The following is a 27,216-nucleotide window of genomic DNA, read 5'->3' as shown; positions in this document are numbered from 1 at the left end:
AAGTGTGATTTCTGGTTACGAGAGGTCCAGTTACTCGGGCATCTTGTTAACCAGAAAGGGATACTGGTCGACCCGGCCAAGATTGAGGCGATGTTGAGGTGGGAGGTGCCGAGATCGCCCACCGAGATCAGGAGTTTTCTGGGTTTGGCTGGATATTATCGCAGGTTTATCAAGGATTTCTCCAAGATCGATGTGCCACTTACTAGGATGACCCGGAAGGGTGTTACGTTTTCATGGGGACCGGAGCAGCAGTCCTCATTCGAGACGCTTCATTAGAAATTGTGCGAGGCTCCAGTGCTTGCACTCCCGGAAGGGATGGAGGATTTTGTGGTATACTGTGATGCCTCTATATCGGGTTTGGGTGCGGTGCTTATATAGAGGGGTCATGTGATAGCGTACGCTTCGAGGAAGTTAAAGCCTCATGAGTCGAGATATCCCACGCACGACCTGGAATTGGCGGCGGTGGTGTTTACCCTCAAAATCTGGCGACACTATTTGTATGGGGTTCGGTGTACGATATACACAGACCATAAGAGCTTGAAGTACTTGATGGATCAGCCAAATCTGAATATGCGACAGAGAAGGTGGTTGGATGTGGTGAAGGATTACGATTATGAGATCCTGTACCACCCGGGCAAGGCTAATGTGGTAGCTGATGCGTTGAGCCGAAGGGCGGATAGCGCCCCGATCCGAGATATTTGTATGAGATTGACAGTATTGACCCCGATTCTGGATATTATTCGAGGAGCTAAGGTGGAGGCTGCAAAGCCAGAACATCAGAAGAAGGAGCGGGTTGTAGGTCAGGTATCAGGATTTGTCACGGATGGTCGAGGGCTTATGACTTTTCAGGGTCGGATTTGGGTGCCGTTTGTGGGCGGTGCGCGCACTATTTTGATGGAGGAAGCACATCGATCGAAATTCTCGATTCATCCTGGTGCTACGAAAATGTATTTGGATCTCAAGAAGGAGTACTGGTGGCCCTGTATGAAAAGGGATGTCGCTTGGTTTGTCGAGAGGTGCTTAACTTGTCGGCAGGTCAAGGCCGAGCACCAGCGACCGCACGGTAAGCTGCAACCGCTAGAGATTCCCGAATGGAAGTGGGAACAAATCTCTATGGATTTCAACACCAAGTTACCGCGAACAGCGAGGGGAGTCGATGCGATTTGGGTGATCGTGGATCGGCTGACGAAGAGCGCTCATTTTCTAGCCATTAGCGAGAGCTCTTCTGCGGAGAAGTTGGCCGAGTTATATGTGAGGGAAGTAGTATCTCGGCATGGGGTGCCGATCTCGATTATTTCGTGCGTTTCACTTCCAGGTTCTAGAAGAAGTTCCATGAGGAGTTGGGTACTAGGTTACATTTCAGTACTACATATCATCCCCAGACAGACGGTAAGAGTGAGCGGACGATTCAGACACTCGAGGACATGCTTCGGGCATGTGTGTTGGACTTCGGAGGGAGCTGGGACACCTATCTACCTTTAGCAAAGTTCTCATATAACAACAACCATCATTCGAGAATTGGCATGCCTCCCTTTGAGCTGTTGTATGGGCAGAGGTGTCGCACCCCCATCTGTTGGGGTGAGGTGGGACAGCAGGTTATGGGTAGCACGGAGATCATGCTTCAGACGACCGAGCAAATTCAGCTGGTCAGGCAGAGGTTGTTGACCGCTCAGAGCCGACAGAAGAGTTATGCAGACAGACGACGGTCCAAGCTTGAGTTTCAAGTTGGTGATCTTGTACTCCTGAAGGTCTCTCCTTGGAAACGAGTGATTCGGTTCAGGAAGAGGGGCAAGTTGGGGCCCCGATATATTGGTCCTTTCCGTGTGATCGCAAGGGTGGGCCGGGTAGCCTACCGTTTAGACTTGCCAGCAGAGTTGGGACAGATTCACGATACTTTCCATGTGTCGCAGTTGAGGAAGTGTATAGCTGACGAATCGGCGGTGGTTCCATTAGGGGATATTCAGGTGGATGCAAACCTGAATTATGCTGAAAGACCAGTAGCCATCAGAGATCGGAAGATCAAGTTTTTGAGGAACAAGGAGGTACCCCTGGTATTGGTCCAGTGGCAGCATCGGAAGGGATCAAAGATGACCTGGGAGCCGGAACGTGAGATGCGGGAGCAGCATCCGAAGCTATTTGCCTAGCGGGACTTCGAGGGCGAAGTCTTATTCTAGTGGGGAGAATTGTAACAGCCCGGATCCCCAGGTACCTTTACTTTAATATTTTTGATATTCTGTGAGGGGACTCGGCGAGTTGGAGGTCGAACTCACCGAGTCGGGTCACGGTTTTGGGCGGAGGTTCGCGTCCAGACTCGGTGAGTCCAAGGGATGGACTCGGCGAGTCCGCGCTGTTTAATGAAACCCTAATTTCCCGATCCTAAGCCCTATTTAAAGGACCTTATGGCCTTCATTTGCGGCCACCTTGAACCCTAAGAGCACCCATACGACTGTGAGCCCTTGTGAGTGTGTTACGAGGCCATTTGTTCATCATTTTTGTGTATTATTGCAAGAAAAGAGGGAGAAGATCAAGCTTAAAGAGTTGGGGAGCTTGGATCTGCTTCTATTTCATCAAGGGAACCTTCTTGAGGTAACTTTCAGAGCTAAACTTCGTATTTTGGGTTGATGTGTCAAATCTAGGGTTTCTTCTTGCCTTATTTGGCTTAAATTGGAAGTATGAAAGGTCCCATGGAGATATGGAACCTAGATCTAGGCCTTAGCAGGTCCAGGAAGCCCCATATGACAAGCTTTATGTCCATTCTTTTGAGTTAGAAGATAGGGTTGCCATATTAGAGGTTATTTCTCCCAAATGAGCGTTGTATGCGTTGCATGGCGACCAAGACTGAGACTTTATGTGATAAATAAGCTTGGGAAGGCCAGATCTATGTGTGTATGGAACGGATATGACCGCAAAAGCCAGTTTTAGCTGGTGCATGGCATGGACTCACCGAGTCTGAAGAACAGACTCGATGAGTCGCTTGAAGATTGTCCTTGAGACCACCCAGTGTGTAGTCCTGACCGAGTTGTGGGTGACTCAGTGAGTCGCAGAGAGTTAGAAAGGTTTTGACAGGTGGATCGAGTCAAGTTGGGACTCGCCGAGTTGTCCTTACGACTCGGCGAGTTGAGTCGCTATGGCCCCTTGATTCAGGCCCAGGTGGAACTCGTCGAGTTGGGGGAGTATTCGACGAGTCAAAGGGAAAATCCTTGCGAGTTGGTTAAAACGCGTAGACTCGCCGAGTCACTATAGTGCACTCGGCGAGTCCGGTCCAATTAACCAAAGACTGTTGACCAAGTCAACCTGTGTTGACTTGATATGGATGGTCAACCTTAGTGATACAAGTAATAATTATAGATTCATGATATCATAGGAGGATTACAGCTCGAGGGTTCGAGCACGAGTGATTCCAGGGTTCACGATTAGCGAGGCATACGAGGTGAGTCTTCTCACTATACTATACCCGGAAGGGCTTGACTGTGTGACCGGAAGGTCGAATATGATATGAGATATATGCCTTATGTGTGTTAAGTTATTCGTTATATGTGTCATGTATGATATGCTTGATTTGGGCCGGAAGGCAACATGTTATGGGCCGGAAGGCGTGGTCATATGGACTGTAAGGTTGACGTGGGTAGGACCGGAAGGTTTACCCAGTCGGGACGGAAGTCCCCTGAGACACATGGACCGGAAGGTCAAGGCCTGGAAAGGCGTACGTGCGTAGATGGTATTTTGGGGAACTCACTAAGCATTTATGCTTACGGTTGTCGTGTTATTTTTTTCAATTACTAGCGAGGACCGTGGGAAGGCGCCGGCGTGATCGTACACACACTCAGGGAAACCATTTTGTGATCTTTTGTTATGTAATCGGTCGTGACTAAATTGTTACATTGGAACCTAAACTTATTACTCAATGTTTTGATGATTGTAAAAATGAAAATTTTTGGTTTTGGAATTTATGACGTTACACATACAACATACTCTATCACATAACTCTAATCACCACTCAAGGTAAAGTAGAATGAGAAGACTCACCTCAGGAAATCTCGAAGAATCTCGAATTCGGAAATACTGAACTAGTCTCCGCCTAATCACATAAAGAATTACACTAATCGATATGACATTCAAATGCTAGACTAATTCCCCTCTAAGTTCACTAAGAAGGGTAAAAGACCATACTACCCCTATAATGGCTCAAGAGTCCAAGCATTGACAAATCCCTAAAAGTCAACGAAGTCAACGGTCAAACTTTGACCACACTCATCGAGTGCACTCGTGCGACTCGGCGAGTCCACACTGGTCCTCTGAGTCCTTCTAAGCCTCCCTTGGGACGACGAGTTCCGTCTCCACTCATCGGACTACTCAGCAATGAATCGTGGGGAAACCCCGACTCGACTCGTCGAGTCCACTTATGAACTCAACGAGTTACTCCCATGAGAACACTCATCTAGCCTCCTGAGGTCAGATCTGCTTCTCTAATCCATAGATCTAACTTCCCCATGACCAATAACCACACAAAGGTCGAATCTTGCTACACATGCATTACACACAAGGCTTATTTTGGTGAAATCCCTTCTAACATGGAAACCTATGTCCATTTCCTCCATCGAACCACAAAAAGCAGAATGGTTTAGGCTCTCTGGACCTCCAAAGGTTCAAATCTAGAGTTTAGCACCCAATTGGACACTATACTCAACTAAACAAGCCATAAAAGGGTATAGAAAACCCTAGTTTCATTGCCATTAAGCGAAACAGAAGAATAGGATCGAATAACTACCTCAAAACTGAAGATCCATGCTGAAAATACACTGAAATGCAATCCTCTTGACCTCCCCTTGTTGGAAACACTTTCTCCTTTGCAAAATCACACCAAAAATGATCAAAGAGGCTCAAACTCTCTCACAACTCGCTCAAGATCAATAGGGTATCTCTCTCTGGACTGGTATCCGCAAATGAGGGCTGTAAGGTCCTTTAAATAGGGCACAGGCCTGGGGATTTAGGGATTCAGTCGTCAGCATGGACTCATCGAGTCCACCCTTACCGATTCGTCGAGCCCCTTCATTTATCCAGTCAGCGAATCGCGATCCTACTCGACGAGTCTAGGCGTCAACTCGTCGAGTCCCTCTCTTAACTCAAAAAACAAAATGATAACATATAATACCTTGAAATCCGGATGTTACAATTTTCCCCAACAGAATCATACTTCTCCCTCGAAGTCTAACTCTGCAAACAACCTTGGATGCTGCTCACGCATCTCCAACTTCGGCTCCCAAGTCAGCTCGGACCCTCTCCGATGTTGCCACTGGACCTGCACCAGGGGTACCTCCTTGTTCCTTAGAACTTTGATCTTCCGATCCACAATTGCAACTGGCCTCTCAACATAATTCGGGCTGGCATCCACCTGAATATCCTCCAACGGTATCACTGCCGACTTGTCGGCTATACACTTTCTCAACTGAGACAAGTAGAAGGTATCATGCATTTGGATGAACTCTGCAGGTAGCTCCATACGATATGCTACCCTGTCTACCCTCGCAGTCACCCTGAATGGGCCGATGTATTGGGGCCCGAGCTTGCCCCTCTTCCTTAATCGGATCACTCCTTTACAAGGAGATACCTTCAGGAGTACGAAATCCGCTACTTGAAACTCAAGCTCGGATCATCGCCTATCCACATAACTCTTCTGGCGACTCTAAGTTGTCAACAACCTCTGTCTAACCTTTTGTATCTGCTCAGTTGTCTGAAGCACTAACTCAGTGCTGCTCATCACTCGCTGCCCAACCTCTCCCCAGCATATGGGAGTCCGACACCTCCTCCCGAACAACAAATCAAAGGGAGGCATGCCGATAATCGAATGGTGGATATTGTAATAAGAAAACTCATCCATCGGCAAATATGTGTCCCAACTTCCTCCAAGTCCAACACACATGCTGGCAGCATGTCTTCGAGCGTTTACACCATCCGCTCACTCTAACCGTTAGTCTGTGGGTGGTATGCAGTGCTAAAATGCAGCCTCGTACCCAATTCCTCTTGGAATTTCTTCCAGAATCTGGAAGTGAAATGCACCTATCGATCTGACACAATCGATATCGGTACTCCATGTCGCGATACAACCTCTTTAATATATAACTCCGCCAGCCTCTCAGCAAAAGAGCTCTCACTAATAGCAAGATAGTGAGCGCTCTTCATCAGTCGGTCAACAATCACCCAAATTGCATCGATACCCCTCGCAGTCCTCAGCAATTTGGTGATAAAATCCATGGAAATATGTTCCCACTTCCACTTGGGAACCTCAAGTAGCTGCAACTTGCCATGCGGATGCTGGTGCAAGTCAAGCACCTCTCCACGAACCACACAACATCCTTCTTCATACAGGGCCACCAATACTCCCTCTTCAGGTCAAAATACATCTTAGTGGCCTCTGGATGGATCGAGAACCTTGATCTATGCGCCTCCTCCATTAGGATGCTATGTGCCCCGCCTTCAAACAGCGCCCAAATCCGACCCTGAAAGGTCATAAGCCCACAGCTATCGGCAGCGAACTCAGATATTTGCCCGAGCACCCGCTCTCTTTTTCGGTTCTCCAGTCTCATGGCCTCTACCTGGGCCTCCCGAATGGTGTCCAACACCGGAGTCATCACTATCAATCTTAAACAAACATCTTGTATCGGGGCACACTCTCCGCCCTACCACTCAGGATCTCACACTTATAATCCTTGCCCGTGTGTTACAGGATCTCACACTTATAATCCTTTACCACATCCAACCATCTCCTCTGGCGCATATTCAAGTTGGGATGATCCATTAGATACTTCAAGCTCTTTTGATCCGTGTATATGGTACACCAGACCCCGTACAAATAGTGACGCCAGATCTTGAGGGTGAACACCATAGCCCCCAACTCCAAATCGTGAGTAGGATATCTCGTCTCATGAGGCTTTAACTACCTCGATGCGTATGCTATCACATGACCTCTATGCATCAGCACCGCACCCAATTCTGATATTGACACATCACAATACACCACAAAATCCTCCATCCCCTCTGGAAGGGATAATACTGGGGCTTCGCATATTCTCTGGTGAAGTGTCACGAATGAGGCATGCAGCTCTGGGCCCCAACTGAATCCTACGCCCTTTCGGGTCAACCTGGGGAGAGGAACAGCAATCTTGGAGAAATCTTTGATAAATCACCGATAATAGCCGGCCAACCCCAGAAAACTTCTGATCTCTAAGGGGGGTCTCGGCACTTCCCAACTCATCACCGCCTCAATTTGGCCGGATTGACCAATATCCCATTCTGGTTAATGAGATGCCCCAGGAACTGGACCTCTCGTAACCAAAAATCACACTTGGAGAATTTGGCGTAAAGCCTCTCCGATCTCAAAACTCCGAGGATCTCCCTCAAATTCTCCTCATGCTTCTCTCTAGATCTTGAATACACCAATATATCATCGATGAACATGATCACTGAACGATCCAGTATCGGCCTGAACACTCTGTTTATGAGATGCATGAACGCTGTCAGTGCATTGATGAGCCCGAAAGGCATCACCACGAACTCGTAATGCCCATGACGAGTCCTGAATGTTGTCTTCTGGATATCCTCATCGCGCACTCTCATCTGATGATATCCAGATCTCAGATCAATCTTAGAGATCTAAGATGATCCCTATAACTGATCAAACAAATCGTCGATCCTCGGTAAGGGGTAATGGTTCTTGACCGTCAACTTGTTCAACTCCCGGTAATCAATGCACATCCGGTGCGAACCATCCTTTTTCTTGACAAAAAGGATCGGCGCTCCCGACGGCGAGCTACTCGGCCGAATAAACCCTTTCCCCAGCAGATCCTAAAGATACAAGAATAACTCATGCATCTCTGGAGGTGCAAGGCGATAGGGCACCTTGGCGATAGGTGTTGCCCCCGGAACCAAGTCGATACGGAACTCTACCTGCCTCTCGGGAGGCACACCCAGCAACTCCTCGGGGAAAATATTTGGGAACTCACGCACTATCGGAACCTCATCAACTGATCTTGGTCTCTCCGCATCAATCCTTGTATCCATCACATAAGCCACAAACCCACTACAGCCCTGTTGTAGACTCTGTCTTGCTTTGGTAGCCAAACAGAACGCTAACCCGGAACGGGTGCCCTCTCCGTACACCGTAAGAACTCTCCCACTAGGGTCTCGTATGGTCACTAGCTGCAGCTCACAGTCGATAACCGCTCCAAATCTACTCAATCAGTCCATTCCCACGATAACACAGACATCCCTCATCATAATCAGGACCAAATCAATTGGAAACTCAACTTTGAAGATCTCAAGCACACATCCCTGAATCACATCGGTGGCATACACCACTCGCTCGTCAGCTATGGAAACTCACAGAGTTCGACTCAATGCCTCTCGATGAATACTGATGTGCTGACTAAAGGCTAATGACACAAAAGTTCGACTCGTACCCAAGTCAAATAATACCAAGGCAGGCACAGAACTCACAAGGAAATTACCTACACATATCATAATATAAGCACAATATCTCAAACATCATAAAAAATACATGAAAGAATAACTACTAGCCACAACATCGGGTGTTGTGCGGACCTCCTCCATGGTCAACTGGAAGGCTCTCCCTTGTGCCTTCGATGCCTCAGCCTTCATCGTCTGACTCTCGGTAGCTCGAAAAGCAGCAGGGGCAGATCCCTATGATGCTCCCTGTGCTGATCCCTACAGCTGCGGACACTCGACCTTCCGGTGTCCGATCTAGTTGTAGTGAAAACAGACTGCAAACCCCTTAGGAAAATCCTTGGCCATATGTTCCTCCTTGCCACACTTGTAGCAAGACCCTGCTCTACACACTCCCTCATGACCCTTGCCGCACTTGCCACAAATGCGGACTTTCTAGTTCCCTAATCTCGAATTGGCGTGCTTGGCCCGCTTGGCGGTCGGCTGGGACTGAGCCGGACGCCGATCTCTCAACTGAGACTCCACCTCCTCCCTAGTCATAGTCTCCAACTTTATCTCCCTCTTCCGAGCAATTTCCTGGAGCTCGGAAAATTTCCAGTACGATGAGTTCGTCACGGACTCTCGTATGTCTCTCCTCAAAATACTCAAGTACCGACTCATACATGCCTGCTCGGTAGACACGTACTCAGGGCAGAACATCGCGCTCTCATGGAACATCCTGCTGATCACAGTAACAGACTCAGTACTCTGCTTGAGGGTCAGAAACTCCTGGGCCAAACATTCCCTCTCCACCGGGGGATCGTACTCATCACGGAACATAGCAGTGAACTTCTCCCAAGTCACCACGGCAATCTCTGTAGACAAAACGTTCATCATAACAAACTTCCACTAGTCCTTCCCTCCCAAGCGAAGCTGGTTCAGCGTGAACCGGACCCTCAAATGCTCTGGACACGAACACGTATAGAAGCACCCCTCAATATCAGAAACCCATCTCATCGCAGCAATCGGATCCTGCGTCCCATCAAACTCTGGTGGCTTCGTGTTGCTAAACTCCCGGAACACCAACGAATCACCACCCTAAGGTCTGGCAGTAGCAACAGTTGCAGTAGCTGCAGCGGCTGCAGCCTCAGTAACGGTTGCGTATCTCTCATCAAAAGTCTCAATCAGTGTGGTCTTAATAGACCCGAACATCTCTGGAATCTCAGCGCGGATAGCGGCAGCCACCTCCTCATGGATCATCTGGCAGAGCTCCTCATCACTCACCCTGCCGATCTCTGGTCTATGACATGTCCCAACCATGATATCTCTGAAATACAACATAAACGTATCAGAGACTCGCTCGAGCGTACTCGCACTCGATAACTCAACCCTACTCATTCCCTGGTACCCCAAGGATTCTTACTTGGGTTGCGCACGGCTCCGGTGTCTTAAGTAGTACGGGCCCAATACTACCCTCCACACCACATCAATATTCACCCCAAGTCCTCCTCCTAGGATCCCAAATCCCAAGTACTTTACTCTCACTATGCATAGTTTAGTCTCTAGAAGATCTCTCATAAGCTCCTCGCTGCTATCTACTCACTCTCAAGCATCTCCTAGTAGCAAAACCCCTAAGCTAAGGCATCATAAATCAGGCCACTCTAGTCCTAATAAGAATACCTAGCCTACTCTAGAATGCATAACATATTATCTCCTATCTCATAACACATAATATAAGGGTATTTTGGGAAATCGCCGTTCAGGCGCTGGCTGATCGTACACACTGCTCTACTCTGCTCTTTTCAAAACCTTTTTACTCTTTTAGAAAAATTTTGTTTTATTTTGAAAAATTCCTCAAGTCCTCAGTTTGAGTTCAAATGCGCTCGAAGGTGCATCCGAATCCCTCAAACCAAGGCTCTAATACCAACTTGTAACACCGTAATTTTTCAAACAATTTTTCACATTTTTAAAAACATACTTTCATTCATAAATATTATAAAATCTCATTGTATCACATATCAATCCATAGAAACACAACCCAAGATCGTAATGAAAAAAAACTCCTCATGTATGTACTGATCATGTCGGTGCCTTCCCGCGATGCATCCACATCTTCATGTAAAAAGGCTACAAACGTGGCAGAACTCATTTGTACTTTAGAGATTTTTCTAGAATCCCTTAAGAGTCAAGTTGATATGAATGCAGCTAAAGTGATTGCCTCGGTGGATTCCCTATCAAAGACTCTTCAAGAGGTGCAAGCTAAATTTAATGTCGTTCGGTCCGACATTCAAGCTGAGAACTCCTCTCTTCTCAGCTCAATCAATACTTGCTTAGAAAAGCTTCATGCTGATTTAGAGATGGAAAACCAGATTATCGACGATCTTGATAGCAAAAATACCATGACTGAAGTCCAAAAAGTTCAACTTCTTTAGGCGAATAAGGAGAATGATTCATTGAAAACGGAGCGTGCAGTTCTTAAAAGTTGTGCGGTTGATGCTATTAATGTTCTTAGTAATAATGTTAATGCTCACGATCCCATTCTTACTCTCACCATCCGGAATCACTTAACTTTTTCCACCTAAGGTCAAATTCTTAGCCAAATGAAGGGTGTTATGAATCCAATTGTCCCTCCGCAACAAGGGGAGAAGGTATTGTGATGACTTCACTTGTTCCACCTAAGGTCATCTTCAAAACTAAACCGAAGGGTAATGAAGCTTCGGGTTCTAATGTTAAAAAGAAGGGTATTTATGATGAAAGCGATGAAGATGATGAAACAATTATTGAATCCTTGAAACAAAAGCAAAGGGATAGAGAGTTAGATGATAATCTTTGAGTTGTTAAGGAAGAAGAAGAGACACAACGAAAGAAGAATGAAGAGCATGATGCCCTGGTTTGCAAACAAGTATTTTTTCCTCCCTGGACTAGGTATGGATTGATCAAAGAAGCAATTGAGTTCCCGAGCACGTACTGGCTAGAACCCGTTGTCTCATTTGATTGTGACAACTCTAGGGACTCTTAGTTTTATATGCCTATAACCAGAAAGGTGTTTATTTTTCACTGTTTTGATTCAACAGTTGATCTTCCTAATCTTAATCCTCATGATTGGATTTTTCTCTACAACATTCTGCTTGCCAGCTCTAAGGAGTATGAACCGATACTCACTCATCTTAAGAGAATGTTGGCATCTTACATCTATGGGATCGCGAAGATGGACCAGGAAGTTGCTCATGTGTTAAGGAAGAGACCGACAGTGAAGCCTACGGCAAAGCCAGGAGATGTAAACAAAATGAAGTTAGGCCAAATTGATTCAACACATCTCACTGTTATGTTCACCAAAAGCGAAGATAACAAGTTTTTGTTCGCTCTTGTTGACAAGCACCTATTCTTCACAGACTTCTTGGAACACATTCTCAATATCATTCATCGATGCAAGCAGAACATTGAGTCGGATAAGAAGAAGTTTACTGAGATGGTTCGGTGGTATATTACTCTTCGTCAAACTCTTTTGGCCATTATAGCAAGTGTGTTTAAGAATCTCAAGAAGTCTGTCCCTGCTCAACCTAACTGATCTTTTGCTCCAATGGACGCAAAGGGGGAGATTGTTAAGTGTTGGGGTTGTGTCATTGGGCTTCTTATTTTTTGTATATCCAGATTGGGCCGGTCCATTCGTGATCTTTTATTAGGGTTAAGCTATATATAGTGCATACATGTATAGTCTTAAAAAGGTATGTCTTTGTGAATTGCATTATTGTAACCCTAAACACCTCTACAGTCAAAGTTCTTAATCGAGCTCTTCTGAGGTGTTCAAGTTTAATCATTCGACATTGTTTGAGACATTCTTGTGTTCTTTACATTATTGTTCTTGTTTTCTGTTTAGAATCTATTGATCATATTAGAACTAAGTCTTATCACATTCCATTCCGTGCCACTACCTCTCAGATATAAATATCAACCATCTTCTCGGTCGATATGTTTTCCTGGATCGAGATAAAACGAGCCCTCTTGGTCAACCGATCCACGATGACCCATATCGAATCAACTCCACATGCGGTCCTAGGAAGCTTAGTAATGAAATCCATAGTAATATCCTCCCACTTCAACACAGGAATATCTAACGGTTGTGTCTTGCCATGATGCCTCTGGTGCTCTGCCTTGACCTTCCTACAGGTCAGGCATCTCTCAACATACCAAGCTACATCCCACTTCATTTAGGGACACCAGTAATCAGGACGAAGATCTCTATACGTCTTCATCACCCCTGGATGGATGGAGAACCTAGACTTGTGGGCCTCATCCATCAGAATCTGTTGTACTTTCCCCCAGTATGATACCTAGACCCTCCCATGCAGGGTCAATAGCCGACAGCTGTCGTAATCAAAGGAGGCCACCTGACCTATGATCCGTTCGCACTTCCGGTGCTCCACCTTATGGCCTTCAACTTGTGCCTCTCTGATCTACTCCAGCAAAGGGGTAACACTATCATCCTCAGATAGATATCTCGAATCAGAGCTGCTACCGCCTTGCTGCTCAGAGCGTTAGCCACCACATTGGCCTTGCCAGGGTGGTAAAGGATATCACAATCGTAATCCTTCACCACATCTAACCACCGATGCTGCCTCATGTTCAGATTTGGCTAATCCATGAGGTACCTCGAACTCTTGTGGTCTGTATAAATGGTACAACGAACCCCATAGAGGTAATGCTGTCAAATCTTGAGGGTAAAAACCATAGCCCCCAGCTATAAATCATGCGTCGGATACTTAGGCTCATGAGGCTTTAACTGCCTCAAAGCGTAAGCTACCACGTAACCACGGTGAATCAATACCGCACCCATTCCTATGATAGAGGCGTCATAGTAAACCACGAAGTCATCAACACCCTCCAGAAAAGTCAGAATTGGTGCCTCACATAACCATTGTTTGAGAGTCTCGAAGGCTGCCTGTTGCTCAGGCCCCTAGTGGAAGGTCACCGACTTCTTGGTCAGTCGGGTCAAAGGAACTACCATCTTGGAGAAGTCTAAAATGAATCTCTGGTAATAACCCGCTAGACCCAAGAAACTATGAATCTCAGTTGGATACGTTGGAATCTCCCACTGCATCAAAGCCTCTATCTTGGCTGGATCGACCTTATCACCCCGAAATGTCTATATGATAGTTCTAATATCGTAGTTAAACGCTTAGAATCCTAAACACATAAGGTTTCCGGCTCCATTCGGCAATAGACCATAGATCCAAATAAATAACAGCATATCAAGCACAAGCATTTAGCACATAAAAGCATTTTAGGCACAATCCCTAAAATAATCTAGTGCTCACACCTCACAATCATCGCTTAGCATTCTAAGTTTAAGTCTAGAAATAAATCCATATTCCGAGTTCACTTAAACTAATGCACTGATACCAACTGTGACATCCCCATTTTCACGGCCAGAAAAGACCGATTTTGTTTATGCTTTATAAAAATCAGAGTACCTCTTTTAATAAAAATGTTGCGGAATTTGTTCCCAGTAAAACATGATAAATACGTTATCAAAGCACTCTCGAAGAAAAGTATATTTTTTATTCATTTTAAAACATTTGGGATGTCATCATCAATACAGAAACATAAGCATAAACAGAACTTACATTCATTATCACTAGTGATTTATATCTCCTTAATCTCTCAGTGTAATGTGACTTCATATCAACACCTGTGATATAAATAAACTGAGTGGGTCAGGTTGGGAAACCTGGTGAGTACATAGGGATTTTAATCCCACAATGTTATACCATATATATAGTTTAAAACTCACAAAATATACAACTTCACCATATATATATAAACAACTCTTGTCCCACCCCGTCGATCCTCACAACGAGACTATCCATAATCTCGGACCTAAGATTAGTTGTTTTACCTAATCCATACTCTCAGATCAGAAATGAACGACTTTACCTAATCCATACTCTCAGACTAGGGACGAATGAATAATCCATACTCTCGGATTAATGATGAATGATTATGCCTAATCCATACTCTCGGACTAGGGACAATGACTATGTCTAATCCATGCTCCCGGATCAATGACATATACTAAGGTTTTATTCTCTGAGTATAGTTCACTCGTTCTAGTAAGAAAACACTACCCAATATTCCTCATAATTAATTTAGGTTTACTCTTTATCCTAAATCAGCATATATAATCAGGTATGTTCTTTAACAAGTATCTCAGGCAACATCAAATAATTCGCACATAAACATATATTTAATACTTCAATCAATACTTGTATTAAAATTATGTTCAAGAAAGGGTCTATGCACTCACTTGAAAGGTGGTGACTCAACACTCGGACAGCGCTTCGATACTCTCAAAACGATTTTCCTTCGATAAAACCTAGTACCAATACCACTAGGGTTTAGTCTAACGATAATCGCGACAATTTAATTAGTCTGACTATTATTATTATTATATAAGCGTTAATAACACTCAATATAACTCATAATAATAGCCCAAATAATTATTTTAAGGACCTAATAACATTCCTATAATTATTTGAAAGCTATATTAAAAATTGCATAAGCGTAGCACACTTACAACGAATTTTATCGAAAATCGGAACTTAATTGGAGCAGCGTTTCGAAACCGAAAGGCTCTTTTTCTCAGGACTCCGGGAGCCTCGGGGCTTCCTTAGGGTGCTAGGGTCCTTATCTAGGGTTTAGGAGGGTTTATAGCACTTAGAGAGAGAAAGTAGTGAGAGAAATAAGGTGGAAAGGTGCAAGAAATGAAGCTTCCCTTGGTCCCCCTTTATAGGTTGTGAGGCCTCGGTACGCTGGGCGTACCTCGCGCCTACGATGGCCGTAGTGGCTCGGATAAGATGCGAGGTGGCAGACTCCGGATGGTGCGACGTGGCTCAAGCTGGACCCAACATGGCTATGCGAACGCGACGCGTACGAGACCGGACGTTGGGCGTAGCGAGGGGGCTACGTGTCACGATCCGAGGCGATTTCAGCGATTATCATCGGACGGCTGGGAAAGTGCCACGTCAGCGACTTCATATCAGATCTAGCAAAATCGAATACAATCTTTAAAATTTCATAAATTTCGCGTACGAGATCCGTTTTCGACGTTACTTATATCCATGCGAAGGTGGGAACGTACTCTACAACTTTCGTTTAGACTCTGTCGACTAATTTTTACTCGATTTTAAATTTTATATTATTAACAGGCCGAGACAGGATTGGTCCGTTAAATCCTCATAACTTCTTCATCCTACGTCCGTTTTCGCCCATCTTTTTCTCGTTACGCTACTTTTAACGAGATCTTCGATTCTCGTTCAGGTCGTGTCGGCTAAAAACCACTCGTTCTAATATTCAAATTTCGGGTTGTACATTGCTAATCCGAAACTTCGAAAAATCATAACTTCTTCATACGAAGTCAGATTTGGGCGTTCTTTTTATCGATGTTCTTAGTTTAACATATTCTACGACTTTCGGTTAGATCGCTAAGGCTAATTCTCGCTTTATCGTAAATTCACTATTTACGCTTCAAGGTATCGTGTCGGTTCTGTTGTGAAACTTCGACGAGTCATAACTTCTTCGTTATAACTCGGCTTTCGGCGTTCTTTATATGTACGAAAACCTTTTAACATATACTAAAACTTGGTTTAGGTTATTTGTTCTAATTAATATTTTGCCGAAAAGTCATTTTCGACCCCTATTGTCTCTAATTTGACTAGCCCGGATTTGCGGGCGTTACATGATGTGTGCGACCGGCCGGGCTCAAGTAAGTTTTCCCCAAGATACCCATACTTGTTATGTTATGTTATATGGTTTTGATTCAGAGAACTGCATGCTAGAATAGGACTAAGGATCTGAGAGGATGCCTTGTGTGCCTGATATATGATTCTAAGAATTGCATGCTAGTTAGGGCTAAGGATCTAGGAAGGATGCCTTATGTGCCAGTTGTATGAGTTGTATGCTAGGACTATTTAGTCAGAAGTAGGATGGCATGTGTAGGTTATGCCTGGTTTGGTTACTCAAACCACGAATGCTTCTTGCTTTGTGCTATGGGGGTTCTGACCAACTTCAACTAACTAAGGAGCTGATATGTAACAGTATCCGCAAACTAGTTAGGGGAGGTGGTGGGGACTCCTAGTGAAGTTGATGGCAGAGAGTAGGTCAGAGAGTGCCCTAGGGAAGCCTAGGATGAGGTCAGTGGAAAGGGTATCGGTAAAAGGGACTTAGTGAAGTTGAAGCAATTCTTGAGGAAAGTACGGATAGATGTGGAAGGTAGTATGGGCCCGTACTACTAAAAGCAGAGGATCCGTACTTGAATCAAGGAGGGCCTAGATGGAATCGGGAAACTTGGAAAGTGTTTGAGATCTCCATAAAGTATATGTGACCCTGACATTCGTATGTTATTGTTTCAAAATGGTGGTCACGCGACATGGAGCAGGAGGTTCAGGATTCGGGTCAGGATCGGGCTCAGGGGCAGGATATGAGCATGTGGATAATGGGTTACGTGAGTTCATTGCATTCAAGATCACGAGGGGTATCCTTGATGCGACGCCGGTTATCTTCGAGTCGATCAAGGAGGGGATCATTGAGCTGATGGTGGACCGCCTCAGGGCGTTCCGGAGTGACATGGTGACCAGCCATTCAGGACCACGCACACTGTCCTTTAAGGACTTCAGATGGAGTGGTGCGCCAGATTTCCACGGGGTGAAGGACCCCATTTCTGCCAGACGATGGATTGCGGACATTGAGTCTTCACAGCTGACCAGCTTCTACCTCGAGGGGTCGAAGGTATGATTTACAGCAGGTTGTTTGAGGGACCAGGCTACGGATTGGTGGGAGTCGGTTGGTGACTCCCTGGGAGCCTCGGCTATTAAGGCTATAACATGGTCGGATTTCGTGACACGATTCAGAGCAGAGATTCCGCCAGCTGTAGAGCTTCAGCAGTTGGCCAAGGAGTTCTTGGCTATGAGATAGACTACGGAGATTGTGGCAGAGATCACCGCCAAGTTCCGGGGGAGGGCTTTGTTGGTGCCCCGGTATGCGGGTGATGAGGACAAGAAGAGGACCTGCTACCATGACATGCTACGAGCTGATATTCGGGAGCATGTTAGTTATCCAGCTTGCCCTACCCTGGATTCCATGATTGCCAGGGCTAGGGAGAGGGAGATTGATCTGGAGCACATCCGAAAGAGGAAGGTAGAGGAGGGGTAGATGGTGGGGGCTTCAGGGAAGAATCCTAAGGGATCCGATGGTAGGCCGAAAGGCCAGTCAGGGCGGGACTACTGTGGAAAATGCGGTCGGTCACACGAGGGAGCTTGTCGCACTGGGTCGGGTTCAGGCTGTTATGAGTGTGGCAAGGTTGGGCATTTTGGCAGGGATTGTAGTGCCCCTACTCCGACGATACAGATGTCAGACCTGATTTGCTTTCATTGCAATCAGAAGGGCCATAAAAAGGCCAATTGTCCTAGATTGGCGGCTGCAGCGGCGCCAGCAGTGGCGCCGACTCCCACGACAGGTCGGTTTGTGGATGGCCGGAAGGTCAAGATGGAGGCTCTAGTAGTTCGGATCCGAGCATTTCAGCTAACAGGCAAGGAGGCACGCGCTGCACCCGATGTGGTGACGGGTATGATTTCTTATCCTTATGATTTTATAGTATGTCTTTGTGATTTTGATATATCATGTGCTATGTTTAGGATCGTTCCATGTGAATGGAATCCCAATTCAGGTGTTGTTTGATTCGGGTGCCACCCGATCTTTTGTCTCTCTTGCGCTTAGCAAGAAGTTTCCGGAGTCTTTAGGCATGTTGGATTGCCCTCTAGAGGTCGAGATTGCGGACGATCGGTCGGTACGAGCATTGAAGGTCTATCGGGACTGTGTTTTGAGGCTGTTCGAGGAGCGTTATTACTTCCTAAAAGGTGGTGCAATGGTGCCACTATTACTTCCAAAGGTGGTGCAATGGTGCCACTATTACTTCCTAAGGCTTGGACTTGATCATAGGATACTTAACCTTGACTTATAATACCTTAAAACACAAAATAGTACTAATTACCATGAGTTTACGGCCGTAAACTTATGGAGGAAATGACCATAGGCCATAAACTCCTTAAGGAGTGGTCCTTGGGCCATAAACTCAAATGCAATGCCATACAACCTTTAGATGCAACCCTTTGGTACCTATAGCACTTGAATTAAAGTGTTATCCATGTCCTAGGGTGTCTTAGCTTGGTTAATTAGTTGTTAAATGACTAATTGGATACATATATATATATATATATATATATATATATATATATATATATATATATATATGTGTGTGTGTGTGTGTGTCTTTATATGCTAAATAGGATCATTGTGTGTGCTCAAATCTTCACTTGACACCTAGCACCTTGTTCAACACTTCCGTACAATCCACTCACTACAGGTGAGTTCATACCCCTTAATCAACCTTTTAAATGATTTTAAATGCTTTTATTGGGGGAATACAAGTTGAATATCATATTTTTTATATCAATCACATGTGATTAATAACTATCAAACATATGGATTTACTATACTTTCAAACTGTTTTACTAAACAAATGACTTCAAACTACTTATCAAACTCTTTTACATGCTAAACTCTTTACTAAACTCACTTTTATGTATCAAACCTTTTCTATTACAGCTTTCAAACTTATATATTGTTAAAACCACATCTATTACATATATAGTCATATAAATAAGGATTGAAGGACTCAGGACTGCCAACTCACTTTATTTCTTGTTCCTTGTTTAGTTGTGGAATTAGAGTACCCTGTTGTTTGTCCAAGTGTCGTTGGATCCTTAGTTATATATTATGTATATATGTATAGATATAAATACTTTTATCTCAGTTCAATACATTCATTCATACAAACGATTCTTCTAGTAACTATAATAGGTATAGTTAGGGATATACTACTCATTACTACTAGTTCAATGAAGTATACAAAGAGTCAGTTCATTCAAGAGTCAATACTTACTATTATGAGAAACTATACAACTATAGTATGCTGAGAAACTATACAACGATACTATTATGAGAAACTATACAACGATACTATGATGAGAAACAATAAATTCACTACACTAGTACATACATTACATATACAAGTATACTATAACATAAATGTGATCCACTGTTTCGGAGCATGTCTTCACTGCCATGGCCCGATTTGTAACCAGAATCTCCTGGAGGGAGAGCATGAGTTTGCGTATAGATCTATACTGGATTGACTATCTTACACCTTGTTGCTAGCTACAATGGGACCTGCAGGTCTTCAGGTGCCAAGTGTCATTACTTTCGACGTCTTACATCGTCGTTTTCATAGTCGATAGCATGGTACAATTAATCACATAATACCTTAATATAAATTCAGTTTAAGGTAGTTAGTACAACAGTAGTTATTATAATACAACACTACAGTACTACATTAATTTACCCTTTACATTTATTTTGTGATCACTTCACTTAAACAATAATGTACAAACTATATTTTGATAATGATAGTTACACTTGGGAAAATTATACACTTTTACAAGAAACAAACATACATAACAGTCGTGCCTTGGTAGAAGGCTACTTTTAGTAGAAAATATAGGATTTTATAGGAGTTACAAATCTTTACAAACATTCACATACTTTTACTACAAATGTTTACAAACTCGTACTTCAAACACTATTTCAAACATTTTGATACAAAAAATGACACTAAAATACTTATGAACTCACCAGCTTTAATGCTGACAAACTCTTTCAAAATAATTTGTATTCTCAGGTCATTAGTAGACAGGTACTGATGCCAACTTTTGAGAAGATGGAGCGCATTCAAGACTCGTCTTATGTTTTAAATTACATTTTTGGTGTCTTATAAACTATACAGAACACACTTGTATTAAATTATATTATTAATGCAATGGATGATGTTGTTTGCTTGTTTACTATTATGTTGTGTTGTGGTACTGTACATGATGTCCTCCACCCTCGAACGTTTCCGCCGTTCCGGTTTTGGGGTGCGACAATTTCATCCAAAGGGCTAGGTTCTGGAAGATTCTTGTGGGCTGCTTAGAGCCTAAGAAACTGGATGAGGTCTTTGACTGAAATCCTAATTCTTTAGCTATAGAAAGACCCCTTTGGCATCACAAAACCAGCCACTTGAACCCTAGACATCATAGAGCTGATTTTGAGCTTCCTTCCCCTTTCTCCAAGACCATCCAATTGGTTTAGTGTTTTTGATTCATTAGAGGCATCGCATTTGAGGTGCTAGGATCTCAAAAGCTTAAGATCTTAAAGCTTCAATTGAAAGGTAAAATTCTTATTCTTGTTTATGTTAATTTTGATTTTGTTTTATGCTATATTAGGGTTTAAGAGATTTGGATGATTGTTACATGTACAACTAGAAAAACCTAGATCCAAAGCTTTAGGGTTTGCATGTGCACCATAGGATTGATGTATTGCTCACAACCCAACACTTTCAATCTTTAAATCTCCAAACAAGCTTCACAAGGCCAAAACACACAAAAGAATGAGAAAGGGAGGCTAAATAGGGTTTCTGGGGATGAGTGGCTAGTAAGGAGGTTGGGGTTTCTATCATAATGGGGTATTTATATGTCTTAAACCCTAAAAAATAAGGGTTTGGAATTTTCTCACATACCTTGCGTGTACTCCTTAGTACGTTGCTCATACGTTGAAACATCCCAAAATACGACCCAAAAATTTTTGTTTAACAATTACTAAAAACACTAAGATAATATCATAAAATAGAATTCATACGTCAATATCTCAAAACAGTAGCAAAGTGTTATGTAGAACTGTATCAAATCACATTTATGAAAAACTAAAAACATCTCCCATGAAAACTGAAACTGTGGTGTATGCGATGCCATCAACCCGAGCTCTTCCCTTTGCTTGCGGAAGTACCTGAAACCAAAATTGAAACTGTAAGCACAAAGCTTAGTGAGCTCCCCCAAACTACCACATACCATACAATACATATAAACACATACTGGGCCTTGCCCACTCCATCGGACCAAAGTCCGGAAACTGCATCGGACTGAAGTCCGAACTAACCAAGGCCTTGCCCTCTGCATCGGACCGAAGTTCGGAACTACTGAGGCCTTGCCTCCTGTATCAGACCGAAATCCAGAACTAACTGCATCGGACCGAAGTCCGGAACTAACTGCATCGGACCGAAGTTCGGAACTGACTGCATCGAACAGAAGTCCGAAACTACTGAACATAACATAGCATAAACATATCAACTAGCATGAACACATAAACTGCATACTGCATCGGGCTGTAACCCAGAACACATAACACATAAATCCTATCTGAGCCACGAAGGCATCAAACATACTAAAATCTGCATCGGACCGAAGTCCAGACACTACTACTAGCTAAACGGGCCGACATTGTGGCCTTAGACCCGTTCCTACTGGAAGGAAACTCACTTCATGATCTGGCTGTTGAGTGTATGGCTCTGGAAGCTATCTGCTGCTGCTCCGGTATCTCCCCAGCTACAATTTCACAAATACACTCAATCAAATACTAATAACTGCATTGGGGTAAAATGACTCTTTTACCCCTGGCTAAAGTCAACTCTCCTGGTCAAAGTCAACTCTTCTAGTCAAAGTCAACTTACAGTTGACCTGACTCGCCGAGTTAGGCCGCCAACTCGCCGAGTCCCTACTTTCATTTCTCAACCCTGCTCGCTGCTACTCGTCGAGTATGCCATAAACTCAACAAGTTCCCATTCGATTCTAAAACTCAGGCTATCTGCATCCGACTCGCCAAGTTGTATGAACAAGTCAACGAGTTGTTCTTGAATCTAATAAGATTGTCTCAGACTCGCCGAGTTGTATGAACAACTCATCGAGTCCCTCCATTACTGAGTCTAACCTCCGACTCACTGAGTCCATGCTACTGCTCACTGGTCCCCACTCGGAATCACTCAAAGGGGTAAGATCGGGGACTCGCGAGTCGACTCGCCGAGTCCGAAGAACGACTTGCCGAGTCACATCCATGCAGTTACTAAAAACTCGATTCTGCTCAAAACCACTGCATACAGTTTATAGATCTGAGTTTCTAAGGCTGGTTTACCACGTAAAGTTTCCAACTTTACGTGTACATATGCATGAAAAAGGATATAAAGGATAAAAAGGCACTTAGAAGAGTAGATCTAGGGCTATCATGCAAAATGGCTCCATAAAGGTGATAGATCTACGTTTTTGGAACTGAAACATGGCTAGATCCGAAGGCTAATCGATCTAATGTGATCTCTCTACTATGAACAAGCCAAGGAATGGATAAAATGGGCTAAATATTCTTCTCCTTTGGATCTAGCCTCCTTCTTCTCTTCAAAACTTCAAGATTCACACAAGAAATGCTCAAAAACTCAAGGGAATGGTTAGGGTTTGCTAAATGATGCTCTGAGGGTGAAGGAAACGAGTTAGGGGCTCATATGATAGTTTAAATAGGCTGCAAACCCGGGATATAGGGTTTCTACCTGGCAGGCGGACTCGCCGAGTCCCGAATATGGACTCGCCGAGTCGCCGATCTACACACTGCTCAAGATCCCGTCTCTACTCGACGAGTCGGGCAATAGACTAGCCAAGTCCCTCTGCAAACTTCTAAATAAATAATATAAAAACAACATACCATCGAGGGGTCATTACAGTTCTCCCCCACTTGACTCATACTTCGTCCTCGAAGTCTGCTTCGGCTGAATCTGCAAATAACTCGGGGTAGTGCTCTCTCATCTCATCCTCAGCCTCCCACATCCACTCAGACCCCTTCCGGTGCTCCTATTGCACCTTCACTAGCTGAATTACCTTGTTTCCTCAAGGTCTTTGTCTTCCGCTCCAGAATCGCGACCGGCCTCTCAATATAATTCAAGCTGCTATCAACCTGAATATCTTCTAAGGGAACAACTGCTGACTCATCCACCAAACACTTCCTCAACTGAGACACATGGAAAGTGTTGTGGATCTGGCTAAGCTCTGCCGGAAGATCCAACCGATAAGCAACCCGACCCACCCGGGCCAAAACCCTGAAAGGACCAATGAACCTGGGGCCCAGCTTGCCCCTCTTCCGAAACCTGATGACACTCTTCCAAGGTGAGACCTTCAGAAGGACCATATCGCCTACCTGGAACTCCAAGTCTGAACGTCTCCTGTCGGCGTAGCTCTTCTGCCGACTCTGCGCAGTCTGCAGTCTACTACGAACCGGCTGAATCAACTCAGTCGTCTTGAGCACCACCTCCGTGCTCCCAATGACTCGCTGACCAACCTCGCCCCAACAAATTGGGGTCCTGCACTTCCTCCCATAAAGCATCTCAAAGGGAGGTCGATCAATGCTCGCATGATAACTGTTGTTATACGAAAATTCCGATAACGGAAGATACGTATCCCAACTACCACCGAAGTCTAGCACACATTCCCGGAGCATGTCCTCAAGAGTCTGAATCGTCCTCTCACTCTGCACGTCTGTCTGAGGATGGAAAGCGGTGCTGAAATGGAGACGAGTACCCATCTCGTCATGAAACCACTTCCAGAATCTGGATGTAAAACGGACGTCTCGATCTGACACCACCGATACCGGCACTCCATGACATGCAACTATCTCCTGCACATAGATATCGACTAACTTTTCAACCGATATGCTCTCCTAGATCGGTATGAAATGAGCACTCTTAGTCAACCGATCCACTACCACCCAAATCAAATCTACCCCACGTGTGGCCCTGGGAAGCTTGGTGATAAAATCCATGGTGATGTCCTCCCATTTCCACACGGGAATGTCTAACGGCTACATCTTGCCGTGAGGCCTCTGGTGTTCTACCTTGACCTTCCTGCAGGTCAGGCACCTCTCTACATACCAAGCAACATCCCGCTTTATGCAGGGCCACCAATAATCGGGTCGAAGATCTCTATACATCTTCGTCGCCCCTGGGTGGATAGAAAATCGAGACTTATGAGCCTCGTCCATCAACACCTGCTGTACTCCGCCTCCGTACGGTACCCATACTCTCCCATGAAGGGTCAACAACCCCCGACTATCATAATCAAACGAAGCTACTCGGCCCACTATCCTCTCACACTTCTGCCTCTCCTCCTTGAGGCCCTCAACATGAGCCTTCCTGATCCATTCCAACAACGGAGTAATCACTGTCATCCTCAAACATCGGTCTCTGATAGGGGCTGCTTTCACCTTTTGGCTCAAAGCGTCGGCCACTACGTTGGCCTTCCCTGGATGGTAAAGGATTTCACAATCATAATCCTTCAGCACATCCAACCACCTCCTCTGCCTCATGTTTAGACTCGGCTGATCCATAAGGTATCTCAAACTCTTGTGATCCGTGTAGATGGTACAACGAACCCCATAAAGGTAATGTCTCCAAATCTTGAGGGCAAACACCACTGCCCCTAGCTCTAAATCGTGGGTAGGATAGTTAGCCTCGTGAGGCTTCAACTGTCTCGAGGCGTAAGCTATCACATGCCCCCACTACATCAATATTGCTCCCATACCTGTGATTGAGGCATCACAGTAGACTACAAAATCCTCTATTCCCTTTGGCAGGGTAAGGATCAGAGCCTCGCACAACCTCTGCCTGAGGGTCTTAAATGCCGCCTACTGCTCAGGCCCCCAACGAAACACCACCGACTTCCTAGTCAGTCGGGTGAGCGGTACTGCTATCTTGGAGAAATCCTGAATGAATCTTCTGTAATACCTTGCCAATCCTAGGAAGCTCCGAATCTCGGATGGAGACTTCGGGACCACCCACTGCATCACGGCCTCTATCTTGGCCGGATCTACCAAGATACCATTCTGGTTGATGAGATGACCTAGGAACTGCACCTCACGCAACTAGAACTCTCACTTGGAGAACTTTGCGAAAAGTATCTCCCTTCTCAAAACTTCTAGCACCTCCCTCAGGTGCTCCTCATGCTACTCCTGAGTCTTGGAATATACCAAGATATCATCTATGAATACTATCACAGACCGATCCAGCATCGGTCTGCATACGCGATTCATGAGATCCATGAATGCGGCTGGAGCATTAGTGAGCCCAAAAGGCATCACCATGAACTCATAATGACCATAACGGGTCCTGAAAGCGGTCTTTTGCACATCTTCACCTCTAACTCGCATCTGGTGATATCCGGGGCGTAAATCGATCTTGGAGAACCAAGACGCCCCCTGAAGCTGATCAAACAAATCATCTATCCTCGGGAGGGGGTAACAGTTCTTCACTGTTACCTTATTCAACTCCTTCTTCTTCACAAATAGGATCGGCGCTCCTCAAGGTGAACTACTCGGCCGAATAAAACCCTTGTCTAGCAACTCCTGCAGCTGCGTAGACAACTCCTGCATCTCATGGGGAGCTAGCCGGTACGGTGCCTTAGCTATCGGAGCCGCACCAGGAATTAGGTCGATCCCAAACTTGACCTGCCTCTCAGGAGGTATACCCGGTAAATCCTCTAGGAATACATCCGGAAAGTCTCGCACTACCGGAACATCATCAACTGTCATCTTTCCCTTCTCCCGGGCATCCAAGACATAAGCTACATAACCGGCGCAACCCTGCTGAAAATAGCGCCTCGCCCTCGTGGTTGAACAAAAAGCTGGTCCACACTGTCCCTGAATCACTAACTCTCCCCCACTGGGAGTGCGAACCCTCACTAGCTGCAACTCGCAATCAATCACTGCCCCGTTGGGACTCAACCAATCCATGCCCACTATAACCTTATTCCCTCGCAGGGGAATAGGGACCAAATCCACCGAAAACTACTCGTCGAACAACTGAAGTGAACATCCTCTATGCACCCTGGCGACCCTCATGGTCCTATCATCTGCTATCTCGACCTCTAGTGGACAATCCAGCTCCCCTGGAGCTCTACTAAATCTCTTGCTAAGCGCTAGCGATACAAACGATCGGGTAGCCCCTGAATCAAATAATACTGTAGCAGAAATGCCGTTCACAGAGAACGACCCTATACAAAACATATAACCATAAGCAATAATTAATAATAATATAGAGATGAAGGGAAGATACATACCCGTCACCACATCAGGAGTCGCCTGCACCTCCTCTGCTGTCATCTGAAAAGCTCTACTCTTTGACACTGGTGCCTCTGCTCGGCCTTGTCGGCCATCTGTAATCCTCAAAGTAGCAGGGGCAGGTGCAACCACCTTCCCTGCTGCAGCTAAACTCGGACACTGGGACTTTTTATGTCCCCTCTGATTGCACTGAAAGCAAATCAAATCTGATGTTGCAATAGCGGTAGCAGGAGCCGTACAATCCCTGCTCAAATGCCCAGTCCGACCGCACTTGTAGCAGCCGGAACTCCCTGCCTTGCACACCCCATCGTGCAATCTCCCACACTTTCCACATCGACTGTGGCTCTACTGACTCTTGGATCTGTGATCTGAAACCTTGGGCTTTTTACCCGAACTGCCTGTACCCGAAACCACCTCCGGTTTCCTCTTCTTCTCCATCTCAAGGTCAATCTCCCTCTCTCGGGCCCTAGAAATCATGTCATCCAGCGTTTTACAACTGGACCGGCTCACAAACTGGCGGATATCGCTCTGCAACATCTCATGATAACGGGCCTTCTTCATTTCCTCATCGGCTGCATACTGAGGAACGAGAAGAGCCCTCTCTCTGAATTTGGCGGTGATCTCCGCCACGGTCTCTGTAGTCTGGGTGAGGTCCTAAAACTCCCTGGCTAACTGTTGCACCTCGATAACCGGTGCAAACTCCGC

The sequence above is a fragment of the Lactuca saligna genome, chromosome 1 (assembly GCF_052625555.1).
Source record: "Lactuca saligna cultivar CGN05327 chromosome 1, ASM5262555v1, whole genome shotgun sequence".
Lineage (NCBI taxonomy): Eukaryota > Viridiplantae > Streptophyta > Magnoliopsida > Asterales > Asteraceae > Lactuca > Lactuca saligna.
Note: the sequence above shows the minus strand (reverse complement) of the source record.